We start from the raw sequence: 13363 nt of genomic DNA on the forward strand, positions 1-13363 counted from the left end.
GAGCTCTTGTGCTGTCTGTGCACCCTCTGCCCATCCTCACCCCTTACACTGCCTAAAAGCACCTCCTGAGCCCCAGAAAAGGGGATCGAAGGCTCTGGTACAGGGAACCACCTGGGCAGGGGCTGATCTTGATGCACGGATGGGTCTTTTCCCCTCCCTTGGGTCCTGGTCCTGTGGACCCCAGAAGGGTCAGAAAGGCTGGGCCTGGGAGAGAGGAGGTGAAGGCAGCTCCCCATATCCCTGTGGATTTTCCCTGTGCCTGGAGCGTGAAATGAGGCTGGTCAGGACCTGTGCAGACCTTCCATGGCCCAGTGGGATCATGCTAAATAGCTGTGCACTGGCCCAATTAATGTGAAATTGGAAAGGATTGGAGAGGAGTGAACAGCCAGGACCTCGAAACCACCGGTGGGGTGGTCGCATCTGGCCCCAACTCACTGGTGCAGACTGGGATCTGGGTTGCTGCCAGCTGCAGTTTGCAGCCCTGAAGAACTTCTGTCAGGAAAGTCCTTCCCTGGAGATGTGCTGTAGGAGCTCCTCTGCTCTCCCCTCCGCCCCTCCAGCCCCCTGGCTCCACCAGAAGGGATGTCTCCCCCAGACGGGATGTCTCTCAGACATTCCCCCCACTCATTATTGCTGTGAAGATTTTTGCAAAGCAGGGAAGAAGTGAACCAGTGGCACTTCTTCACTTTGTTTTCAGTTCCAAAAACACAGCTCTTCCCAGATTCTTCTGTAGAGAATCTTGGTGTCCCTGGGGTTGTTCTAGCCCCTTGTCCAAGCATATAACCAGGCAGGACTGGTTCTTACAGAGGGGATTACACATACAATAGAGCAGAAGAGCCCCATCGGGGCTATGGCAATCTATTAGGATCTGCACTCTACTCAAAATACGCATCACAAGGAGAAACACTGGACTGACGCTGCATGTGCTGTGTGGGCAGAAGGATGGTGGGGGCTCTGGATTTTAATGGGCTTTTCTTTTGGTCCCTGCGTATGTGGAGCATCAGGATGCACATGTCCCACTCCCACGGCCCAGAACGCTGAGGGTTTTGCAGCCCCGAGCCTGAGAGGCAATGCCCAGAGCTCGGTGCCCGAGACCTTGCCGTGGCAGCTTGGCATTGGAGGTGGGTGCCGAGGAGACAACCTGTGAAGTGGGCAGGGAGGAAAAGTACCGGGAGAGAAAGAATTGCTGGTTGGGCCCCGTTGTGGGAAAGACCTTGGCGGGAGCGAGGGGAGGTTGGAGGTGGGAGAGAGACCTGCCGAAAGAGCGGAGAGACTCTGCAGCCGGCCCCATGCGCGGAGCGCAGGAGAGCACAGTTCATCCCTGATGCGGCTCCAGGGAACCGACATCCAGGAGAAACTGCAGGGAAGGGGAGAAGATGGGGTCAGGCAGGAGAAGGGGCAGAGGGGAGCAAACTGGCTTTTGGGCAGAGGTGGGAGGGATGGAGCGGGGCAGGTCCGTGGTGGTCTGTGCACGGGGGGTGACTGTTGCCTCCACAGCCCCCCTGGGAACCCTCCTGGGTGGCTGCCCCAGGCTGTGGTGAGGATGGGCAGCCTGACCGGTTCCTGCTGGGTGTGAGGTTGGCTGGCAGCATTGCCATGGCAACTGGCACCATCCCAGGAGGAGGAGGAAGAGGAGGAAGAGCAGGCCAGTGTGCCCCACCATGGGGTTTGAGCCGGAGGAACTTTTGCACCAGGAGAGAAAAGAACAGGGTAAATGCGCGGGGAGGATGGGGACCCAGGGTGTGCGGTGCCCACAGTCCCCTGGATGCGGAGGAGGCCAGCTCCAGAAAAAACACCCCATTTTCATTTTCATTTGACCCGAACATCTCAATATTACTAGGAGCAATGCATTTTCCTGCTCCATGGGGGTGCCCATGAAAAATAACCATTTGGAGGCATTCGGGCATTGTGAGAGTTAGACACACGGCACACGTCTCTTTCTCCGGGTTATTTCATGTCATTTTTTTTCTTCAGGTACCCAAGGAAGGGTTGCAGCAGGGATACAGTCTTCTTCACACCCTTTTTTGTCCCTAGTAAATCTACCAACTAAAGGAAATAAAGGGTGATACACTCCGAACACACAAACTGCTGCGCACATGCGAGCGCAGTCACATGCACACAACAGACACAACTACTCGTCTCAATGCATGGGGAAATTGGTTTAATCTCTTAATGGAAAACCTGTATTTTGGTCCAGAAATGGCTTTCCACACCTTTTTCCTAGCGCAGCCCTGATGATACACCTGGAGGAAATAAGCAGCCATCTGTAATCACAGTGCTAATGAGGGGTACTGATTAATGAGGCAGGGCCAGGCACACCCCCGTGTGGGGCAGGAGGGGGCTGAGCACAGCACGCAGAGAGGGGCTGGGCTGGACCAGACAAGAGGAGTTAAGGCAAAATGAATGAGTGGAAGGTGAGGCAAAGCGAGGACTTTGCCAGGAGGCTCAGCCAGGCTCTCCAGCTGAGAAATCAGGCTGTGAAAGCAGTGAGAAGCAGGTGTGAATGGTTTTCTGCCTGCCTCAGGATGGGGTTGGGGATGGAAAGCTGGGGTGGTGCGGAGGAAGGGATATTTCTGCATTTAATGTCTCTCCCTGCCTGCTGGCTCCAGGCCACCCGGGCTGAATGCTCACAGTTTGTGCTGAAGTGCTGGAGAACTGAAAGGGCCTGAGGCTGTGCTGGCTGGTCCCCGGCATCTTGCATTTCAAATGCCCTCAAAATGATGGATTTGATGCTTCCCCTTTTATTTATTACATTTAAAGCAGTTTTGCCGGGGGGGTAGCTCAAGAGAACAGGCAACTTCTTTTCCTGAGCATCCCAGGAGCTGGGCTGCTGTGCAGCTGTAAGCAAGGCAAAAGACGGGGCGCCAGCGGCAGCCAGCTGTGCGGCGTCCTGCTCTCATGGTGGGCGCAGAGGGGCCGGGGTGCGATGGGGCAGAAAGGTCTGGCTGCCTCTCACCTGGCTAAGGAGCAGGAGGCGGCAGCGAGCGAGCGGAGAAGTCGTTTGCTGTGCTTTCCTCCTGACCGCCGGGCAGTTATTATCAACACGACGCAGCTGTAAATGTTCTCTCAGCGGCGGGGACCTGGGAGCTGAGAGTGCAGCTCGGCTGAGTGTGTTATTGGATTATCAACTGATTAGAGCTGTTAAGAGTCCACTCTTGAATAATCAACATGGTGCTTTTTGGCTGCTGTTCATCAGTGGGAGGGGGAAGGAGGCAGAGCAGCTCGCCTGGCTGCTGTTGATTCACGAGTGAGCCCTGGGTGTTGGAGCGTGTCCAGAGGAGGGCAATGGAGCTGGTGAGGGGTCTGGAGGATAAGTTTTATGAGGAACGACTCAGGGAACTGGGGTTGTTCAGCCTGGAGAAGAGGAGGCTGAGGGGAGACCTTATCACTCTACAACTACCTGAAAGGAGGGGGTAGAGAGGTGGGGGCTGACCTCTTCTCCCCGGTGACAAGTGATAGGACGAGAGGAAATGGGTTCAAGCTATGCCAGGCGAGGTTTAGATTGGATAGTAGGAAAAATTTTTTCACTGAAAGGGTTTATCAAACATTGGAAGAGGCTGCCCAGGGAGGGGGTGGATTCGCCATCCTTGGAGGTGTTTAAAAAATGGTTGGACGTGGTACTTGGGGACATGGCTTAGAAGTGGTTTTGTCAGGGTGGGTTAATGGTTGGACTTGATGATCTTAAAGGTCCCTTCCAAACTCAACGATTCTATGATCAGCAAGACCTACTCAGTGGGGAGTTGTGGTACCCACCTTCCCCATGTCCAGGCTTTGCAAGCTCTGCACTAATGGGATGTGGAGTTGCAGGGGTTCCTCTTCTTTCCCTCGCACAGGTTTCAGGCCATAGGGTTTTCTGCCAGAAGGATTGGGATCTGGAGCATCTTGACCATGCAGCCTGGCAATGGGCTGATACATGTGGTGGGCTTGACCCACCATGATCCAGGGCAAGTGTGTAGTGCACTGGAGACTATGGCGGTCTTGGAGAAGCGAGGTCCAGGTCTTGTAGTGGAGGTGGATGAGCCAATTCCCTCTATTGGGCTGATATAATGAGCAGAGATATTGTGGGGATGTGGATGTCCACTGCTTGCAAAAGGGACTCGCTAGGCAGGGTAAAGGGCAGGGGGACTTTTCCAGTGATGCTAGTGAGATCAAAAGCTTAGCTGGAGCTTGCAGTGATGCACTGTAGTGGATTCCTCTTGAGACAAGGCAAAACAGAGGTCCAAGGATGGAGCTGAGTTAGCAAAGATTGGGCTGGGAGCATTTTAAAGGAAGAAGGCAGTGTTCTCTTTCCTCTGCCTCTCCTTTGTACTGACACAGAGCAGCATTTGGGCGATAGACAGACTAATAGCAATGTGACTGCTGGTACTTCCTTTTCTCTTTCTTTTCACCTTATTTCAATTTTTCAAGGTTGATTTGGCCTGCTGCTGAGACACAATTTCCCCTGGAGAAGCTTCCTACAGCCACCTTGCGGTAGGAGTCACCTCGCTCTCCTTTGATGTGTATTTTTGCTCCATGGAGCTGAGTCCTTCTGGTGGTCTCTGGCCTGGAGACTGTGATTCACTGGCAACTTCGTGAATGACATTTTTCCCTTCAGTCACAGGAATCCTGTCCCCACTACAATCAATGGCATGGCATCCGCGTGAGCAAGGGGAGAATTTGATATTACAAGGAATAACAAATCACAGGCATCTCAACTGTGCCCTGATATTCAGATGGACTGAGTGATAAGGACAGAGGAGATGCCTTGCTTGCTTGCTCTCTCCCTGTGCCTGCCTCTGAGGAGATCAGTATTCTCCTTTCAGAGACCTGTAGGGGTCACAGTTGGGTTGTACAACAGGCTGTGATCCTGTCCTTGGGAAAGGCAATCAGACCATCACACTGTCCCTTTCCTGCTAAACCGTGGGTCAGAAAGCCAGCAGGAGGCCAAGTGCCCATTGCCCCAAGTGCCGCTGCTGCCCCAAACCCCACTAGGGTGGGCTCCAACCCCTCCTGTGCTCTCACTGCCACTAAGGTCTGGGAGATGGTTCCCTTGGGATGTATTTCTTGACTTAACAGAACAGTGAAACCATACATGTTCCAGGCTGGAAAGAGCTGGTCTCAAGTTCATGCACAAAAGGGTGTGAAGAACAAAGATTTTACCAAGAGGGTGGGATAAGGGAGAAGGAAGAGGAGAAGCCATGCATTAGATATCATGATTTATACATGCACAGTGCAATCAAGGGAAGGGAGACTGTCCTAACTAATAACTTGCAACCTGTCAAAGAAGTCTCAGGCTGAAGACTTCTGTGTACGGGTTTCTTGTTCATGTAAATGATGGTGGTCCATCAAGGTTGGTGCAAAGGGACTTTGCTTCCTGTTTGTTTAACCTGATCTTACTCAAAACTGGGTCGTACAGACCTCGAGAAGAAAAATCCAGATGGCAGAACTGGAGGAACTTCAAGATACCAGATCTGGGTCTTGGTAGAAGTCCAGGGACACGAGATGGATGGGGCAGCTCTTGAAACCCTGACCTAGTTTCCTCTGGGATCAGTACTCATCTCTGTAACTCACTTACGGGGCTGTGCTTGTCCGTCTTAGCTTCCATATTCACTGGAGCCTCCTAGTAATAGAGATGTCACAGGAGACACGCAGGACCAAATAGACAGCAGTATGCTAAAAAGATGACCTGTGCCCGGGCAAATTCATACTTCCCATGTGAAAGCAGTTCTCTCCGGAAGGATTTTCTGCCACTATTGCTCCAACAGCCTGATCCTTCTACTGGGCGACTCAAAGCCTCCTTCAGATGAGCCTGATCCAGTCTCCAACATGAGAAGCAGCAGAAGCAACATCACCCATCTTCATTCTCTGAGGTTCCCTTGTAGATACTCACAGGAACAGATGGTCACTGTCAAAGTCCCCTCCCCACGTCTGCACTTCACAGGACCCAGGGAGACAAAGCAGGATCTGGCCATGATGCTCAGGAAGATGGACCCAATCCATTATATGATAATTAAATTGCCTGTAATTATGTTCTTGACAGCAAAATGCAGGCAGTAAATGATCCTAACATTCTGCGCTCCCCCCCTCTTCCCAGGTACCCCCCCCCAAGCTGCCCCTCCCCTCTAAATGCTGAATTATTTTACAGTTGATAGTTCCTTAGATTTGCCGACCTTTAAAAGCTGAACACTACATGCCTGTTGAATTTTAATCAATTTATTTTTTTCAACTGGAAATGTCAGACTTCTGTACGGAATTACTTGGTGCCGGCTGATGTGACAAAGACTCAAAGTTCAGCATCTGAAGCCGCGGAGGAGCAGAGAGTTGCGTGCATTAGCACAGATAATTTGCAGGATGTGAAAATGAGAGCAGGAGTGAGGGAGCATATATTTTTCATTAGCTTTGGTTTAGAGGGTTCGGGGACCTGCATTTATTTCATCCCGTGAACTCTGGCCTCATTAAATCCAGACCGTGGCTGGTAATGACTGGAAGTAAGAAGCTGCGGAGGCCACTAAAGGGCAGGAGGTAAAGTGAGTTCTTCATTGGAGCATGGAAGGAACCTCGGTGTACACGGGACAGTGGGAGAGCAGCAATCTCTACCGTGCCCGCTCCGTGGTACTGAGCACGGCAGAGGAGGTGCGAGTCGCCTAAACCATTTGGCAGCCTCCACTGGTCCAGTTTATTCGTGCACCTTCTATCCCCCACTTCACTCTGGTCCTGAGGGCCCCGGGCTGTATCCTGAGGAGCCCAGCAAAGGTTTCACTGGCACTGCTAGCCTTTCTCCACCCAAGCAAGGAGGTTATTAATCTTCTCGTTAGCATTGAGCTTGGCCGGTGTCACCTAGAAGGACTAAACATTCCCCGACTGGAGGAAAGGCCATCTGCAAAGAAGGGAAGAGGATTACTTGTGATCACCGTCCTGCAGACTGAGTCCTGCTGCTGGGAAAGGCTGCAGCAGTGAGTATACACCTTGTTGTCTGTAGTGAGATTTTCTGGCTTTCGTTGTAACTTTGGCATCACTTTTGTGAGCAGTAACTACAGCCAGGGCAATGCTGGGGGCTGCTCTGCCTCCTTTCTGAGCAGGGAGTGTCTCTACCATCAGTGACTAGGACACTCCACATGGGTCCTGTCCTGTATCACCTAATTCCCTACTAGCAGTCGTTTCAGGCATAAGTTATCACCTTTTGGTTTTCTTCTGTCAGCAGCCTCTGGTGTTTCCCTGCAGTGCTGTAGTCTGTTCCAATCCTGGGCCATGACAGGCCTACAAACATGTTTCTGTCCTATTAAAATTTAATTCCTTCTTTGGAATAGAGACTTCTCATCACACACAACCGGATGGATAAATGTTTGCTAAGGTGACAAGGATTGAGTATATTTAATCTTCCTTCCTTCTCTTTAAAAAACTATGCCCGTTGTTGCCTCTTGGCACAGGTACATTAAAATCAATAATGAACCTTACAAGCGGATCTGCGATAAAATATGGTCTATCCTTCTCCATTGAACTGTAATAAGCAGCTTTTTCAAAACCGTGCACGTACCTATGTGCAGCAAAAAATAATGTGATGACTGTGTGTTGGTTCAAGGAAAGTTCCAGGAGACTTAGTAGGTTGAGGTGCACCTCAAACCCAAGTATTCTTCCAGTGGCACAAACTACGCTTAGAGGTGTAATTGATCTTAGACCCTCTCTGAAGCTTTGCAGTCTTCTCTCTGAGGTGGGGGGCAAGGAAATTTCGGTATGACACAGCACCACAGATCTTTTATTACGGTCTTATTTCCCTGAAATGGATTTTAATTGGAAAGCGCTCGTGGCTTGACATCAGTTCTTTCTGAGGGAATGAACCAGGTTACACGAATTCCTAACTGGGACAAGTCTAACGGGCAGAGAGATGCAGACCTGAGTCACGGTGGTGAGGTACACAGGACTGTCACCCAAAGAGCGACCGAGCTGTGAATTACAGCAACTTTGCTCTGAACCAGGCTGAGGCAAAGGCTTGAATCTGCATTTGCCACGTCTTAGGTGACTCTGCTGATCATCAATGTATTGACTCATCTGAGGGAACCTGTTCACCGTGCTCCCCCTCCCAGTTCAGCCCATAAAACTTTGAGATCTCATTTTTACCCTCAGGAGGATGAAAAATGTCTTTGAATTTTGAATTTTGTGAGAAAGGGAATGATCCCTGCTGCGCAGCTTTTTTATTTAGCTTAGAGGTCCTGCTTCTCAAATCCTCCCATATGAAAAGCCCTCAGAGAAGACAGTGAGCCTATGGAAAGCAGCCCAGCCCAGGCTTACTAACTATTCATCAGTATTCCCTTTAAAGAAGGCAAATGTTATTATCCTCTTTGCCAAAAGGGAGTGTGAACACATCTGCTCCTCCACCCACCCTCTTGGCACCCCCTCCCAGTGCAAACTCCCACAACTCACCCTCTGTCACAGCTCGGCAGCCCATTACAAATGGCTGTGTTTAAGCAAGGTCTTGCTCTTCATTTACAGCCCTCTCAGTCACTGCGATGGGTTCCTTCCCTGGCCTTTCACAGCCTCCGTTTGCTTCAGGTTAAGAAAATGTCAAGCTCATTTGGAAGTTCCTTGCCCCTCCTTGCTTTGCTGCAGCCATTAGTGGTCCTCTCCCTGCTGCAGGAGGCTGACATTTACATCGCAAGCTAGGCAGGAGATAATAGTGGTTAAGTTGGACTTAGCTAATCACCGGCTGTATGTCCACCTTCAGAAATGAGCTCAGGTGGCCAGAGCTTATTTTCCTCATTTCCTCTTTCTCACATTCTCATATCTCCATCTACCCCTGCCTGGTCCTCCACCCTCCCACCCCATCACCACTTATTTATGGACTGTGGCAGTGAGGTGTCATTTGATGAAATACAGGTATTTATACATAGAATCATAGAATCATCGAATTGCTGAGGTTGGAAGGGACCTTTAAGATCATCAAGTCCAACCATTAACCCACCCTGACAAAACCACTTCTAAACCACGTCCCCAAGTACCACATCTACCCATTTTTTAAACACCTCCAGGGATGGTGAATCCACCCCCTCCCTGGGCAGCCTCTTCCAATGTTTGATAAGCCTTTCCGTGAAAAATTTTTTCCTACTATCCAATCTAAACCTCGCCTGGCATAGCTTGAGCCCATTTCCTCTCGTCCTATCACTTGTCACCGGGGAGAAGTGGTCAGCCCCCACCTCTCTACACCCTCCTTTCAGGTAGTTGTAGAGTGATAAGGTCTCCCTTCAACCTCCTCTTCTCCAGGCTAAACAACCCCAGTTCCCTGAGTCGTTCCTCATAAGATTTGTCCTCCAGACCCCTCATATATATACATATATATATAAATCACTAATTTTGGAGACAAGATCATACTTTTCTGAATTTACTCCTCCTTCATCCATCATTATCCCCCCCAACTCTCCCCACCCCTTTTGAACACAGTGGGGAGGACCCAGAGCCAGTGATGAGGAGGGTCTGAATGTCTGATCAGCCCTGCTCATGTTGGAGATCCTGGGACACACTGGCCTTCGGGGTGGGGTACATTCAGTAAAGCAAGCAGGTTCTGCCCATTGCAGTTTTCTAGTCCAAACACAGCACCGAGCCATAAAAAGGAGCTGGCATTTCCCGTTACTGGTGAATCTCGTGCATATGGGGCTGTTTGACACGGGGATAGATTAGGTGGCATCTGGAAGTCCTGCTCACCCCTAATTTTCTATGATTCTGCAAGGCTGACATTTAAGGATTAGATCAAGACTGGAAACAGTGGCTTCTGTGGGGCTCTACTAATCACAAGCTTCGTTCAGATTTGAAAATGAGTTTTGACCAGGGCTATTGATTTCCCTCCTTGCTTTGCTTTTTCAATGTGTATGCATATGCGTGTGTTTGCAATTTTAACCTGAAAGACTGGAAGGCACCACTCCCTCCTCTTCCTGACTCCGGTGCACCTCCCCTTTGAAGCCCTGATAAGGGACTTCATTAAAAAAAAGCAAACTGCAGCAGTCAGGAAGTGCAAGGGGAGGAGAAGTGAGAAGAACTGATGAGGACAGCAAGTGTTTGAAAGCTGAAGAAGAGGAGGAGCTGCGGCAGATGTTGCCAGCTGTTGCTCAGTGCGTGGGTGTCACATCAGCCCACCCCTACCGAGCAGAACAAGCCCAAAAATTAAATCATTGTGCTGTGGCCCTGCTGCTGTCCTTTTCTATTTCAGTTAACACCTCTCCCCAGGCCTCTTTCTGTCCCGTTCTCATAGTCTTCATCCCCCAGTGTCGGTTCCGGCTGCTCCGTTCTGTGCTCTGCCCCTTGCCGCTGCGTGCGATGGCCATCAGCCAGCTGTTAACAACTGGGAAAGGGGAGCTGGGGAAAGCCATCTTTATTCATATGATTGAAGCCCTCTAAAAACATGAAATCAATCCAGTCTGTGTGTTTTGTATACAAAAAGAAAAAAAAAAAAACCAACCCCAAAAAACCCCAAACCAACAAACGCTGCTTGTTTTGAAGCCTCTCTCTTTTCCCTCTTTGAAATTTGCTTGTTTTCCTGGAATGACACTTTGCTCTATCATCAGAAAGGGAGTGCTGACGTATATTCTTCCTTTGCCATATTACACTGCTCCCTGCGTAGACTTGTCTTCTACCAGCCTCCAGAAGGTTTTCTCTGGGGTGTCAACATTTTGTGAAGCTCCCCCATGCAGAAGCAGTTTGTCCCGTCCCCCCCAGCCTTCCCTATCATGTCAAAAATCACATTAATCCCTCCGATGCCTTTCTGCCCCTTCTTCTCCCATTTGACCAAAGAATATTAGTACAGGTTTAAGAAGGAAGTATTTGGATAGCGAGAAATGAAAGGCCAGTTGTCCGCCTAACCTTAAATCTACCCCATACGTAAATTTGTTATGCCATCTTTATTCTTGTCACCACCTTGTATTTTCCCCACAGGACCTCCGCCTTATTCTGTATCTAACACTGGTGCCTTTTGAGAGTGGACTGGTGAAATGTAGCGTAGGAGACTGTTGTCTGTAGGACAGTTGCTTCGTTTTGTGCAGGCGGTGATCTTTTCTCATTTTATCTGTGCAGGTTCCTCTGTGACCCCTCTGCCCCAGTCTTTATTTCCACTCTTTCTCCCAAAAGTCAGAAGAAGAAGGTGAAATCCCTTCAGCCCCCGTAGCTAGAAAGGTGCAACCCTCCGACCGCAAGCTCTCCAGCAGCCTTTCCACCGCATGCAAATTTTTATAGCATATCAATAAAAGGATCTCGAGGCCAAATGGAAATCGAGCAGCTGCCTGAATTGCTTGAGGGGAAAGAAACCCATTCAAAGAAGGTTGTGGGTTTTTTTTTTTTTTTTATTAGTAGTATTATTTTAAACATTCAAATGAATGACCCAATCAATTTCAGGCCTCTTTGTTCTGTGAACCCTTCCCTGGCATCCCCGTGTGCTCCAGCCGCGGGAGCTGCAGCTCAGCCCTGCAGAAAGCAGAGCGCTGCCACGAGCGCCGCGTCTCGCCCCGCGGTCCCTCCAGCCCCTCGGGGGTTGTCATCCCCCTGCTCTGCTGTCCCTCCCTGGCCACCACGTTCAAAGCGTTTCAGCACCAAATGCAAGAGGGGCATTTCCCTGAAAACCCCTCTGCGCTGGGTGCAAGGGAAAGTACTGGGAAAATTTGGTTTCCTTCTTGTGAGAGCAGAGGCCGAGTCCTTATCACACTCATCAGCCTGTAAAAAAAACCTGTTTATGGGGGGGCAGAAACAAGTGGGTCACCAGAGAGGTTTCTCCTCAGCCCATGCAGAACAGAGTAAGCCCATGTAGTATCTGAGCGCTGCTGTGTCTAATATTGGCTTTGCATAATGTGATTAATTGATGGATTTTCAGAGCGTGTGTCTAGCACTGGACTGGACTTCAGTGCATTTCCACGCTCAAGACTCTGACTAGAGACCCTCAGCTTCATTTTAGTGATCAATACTCTTGACTAGAGCAAGGCTAAGCCAGCTGCACACCTCTTTCAAAGCCACACGTACCATGCCTCAGCTTTATTCTCCTTCTTAGTTCCTTGACCGTCGACCTCTCCAGCAGCAATCAGCCCCTCTGGCCCTGTCATTATCCGTGCTGTAATGATGAAATAATAGCTTGCTGCTTCGAGCTTGCCATCAGGATTGTCCTGAGCGCAGATGGCCTGGTATGCTATCCAAGCGAGGGAACATGCCAGGGGATGTATCCAGTGACTGCAAGAGCATCCGCGGTTTCGGAGGGCCAGCTCAGATGTCCTTCCTCAATGGCATTTCTGCACAGCCTGCGGGGGCAGGGCTGCGGGCAGGCTGGGTTTCAGATGCCGCCCATATCTGTAAGAGCACAGGTCCGTTCGCTTCCTCACTACTGCACAAAAAAGTCACCCTGAGTGTGTTTATTGAGTTTTTTTGATGAGGGGCGAGATCCTCATCAGGAGACAGTCTTTCTTTGGACTCATGCACTGCCCTTGGGAAAACTACTTTTTCTCTCTGTGCATGTTTACCTCTCTTATCACTTTTTTTTCCGTCTGTCTTATCAGTGTTGACTGCAAACTTGGGAAGACTGAGGTTGTCTCCTAGAAATATTTGCACAACACTTGGCATGAAGAGACACCCAGGTCCTATATTAGCAGTGTGAGTGTCTGAATCGATGAGGAACTGGGCATTGCAGGGCATCACACGCTGCTCTCTCTTCTGGATAGGGGCTTTCTACAGAGCTCAGCACCCGGGAGGACCTCCTCTCACCAGTTTCCAGGCTCCTAAGAGCGAGCACCCGCTGCGAAATCCAGACTAAAACTTCCCTGCCCATCCACCTCTTGTTTGTTTGTTATTTTAATCTTCCTCCCTGGTCCACAGTGTGAAGAGAAAGGGCTGATTGACAGCTTAACTGTTTCAAATCAATAGAAAGAGCACTTGGAGATTAAAGCAATTTAAACAAGGTGTTTATGTAGTTTGGAGCTAAAACTGCACTTGAAGGAAAGAGGCAAAGGAGCTGAAGAAGTGGGTCAGCCACCAGACACAGGGAAACTGCCTGAGCAGAGGTAAGATTACAACAATAGGCTGGCATGGCTTTTTCATCAGAAAGAGATCACTGCTTTCCATAAAGGAGGCCTAATCTCGAAATTGCTTTAGCCTCCAACTGATTGTTCCATCGATTTAAACACGCTGGCCCGGGCCCCTCTTTCTGGGCTCCCTAATCTCTGGCACATCTCCCTCTCTTTCCCTCTCCGATCCACTGTTGTTGTAACTGGGCTGTAGCCACAACCCCTTCCCAGGGAAGCACTGTCTTCACCTAAAAATGTTCCCCTGACTGCATTTGGGTTGCTGGGCTGGGGAACAGAGGCAAAGCCCCAGCAGCGCTGTGACTCCTGCCTTTAGTTGATGAAGTACCTCAGGGGCAACTCTG

This window comes from Vanellus vanellus (assembly GCF_965231255.1).
Source record: "Vanellus vanellus genome assembly, chromosome: 18".
Lineage (NCBI taxonomy): Eukaryota > Metazoa > Chordata > Aves > Charadriiformes > Charadriidae > Vanellus > Vanellus vanellus.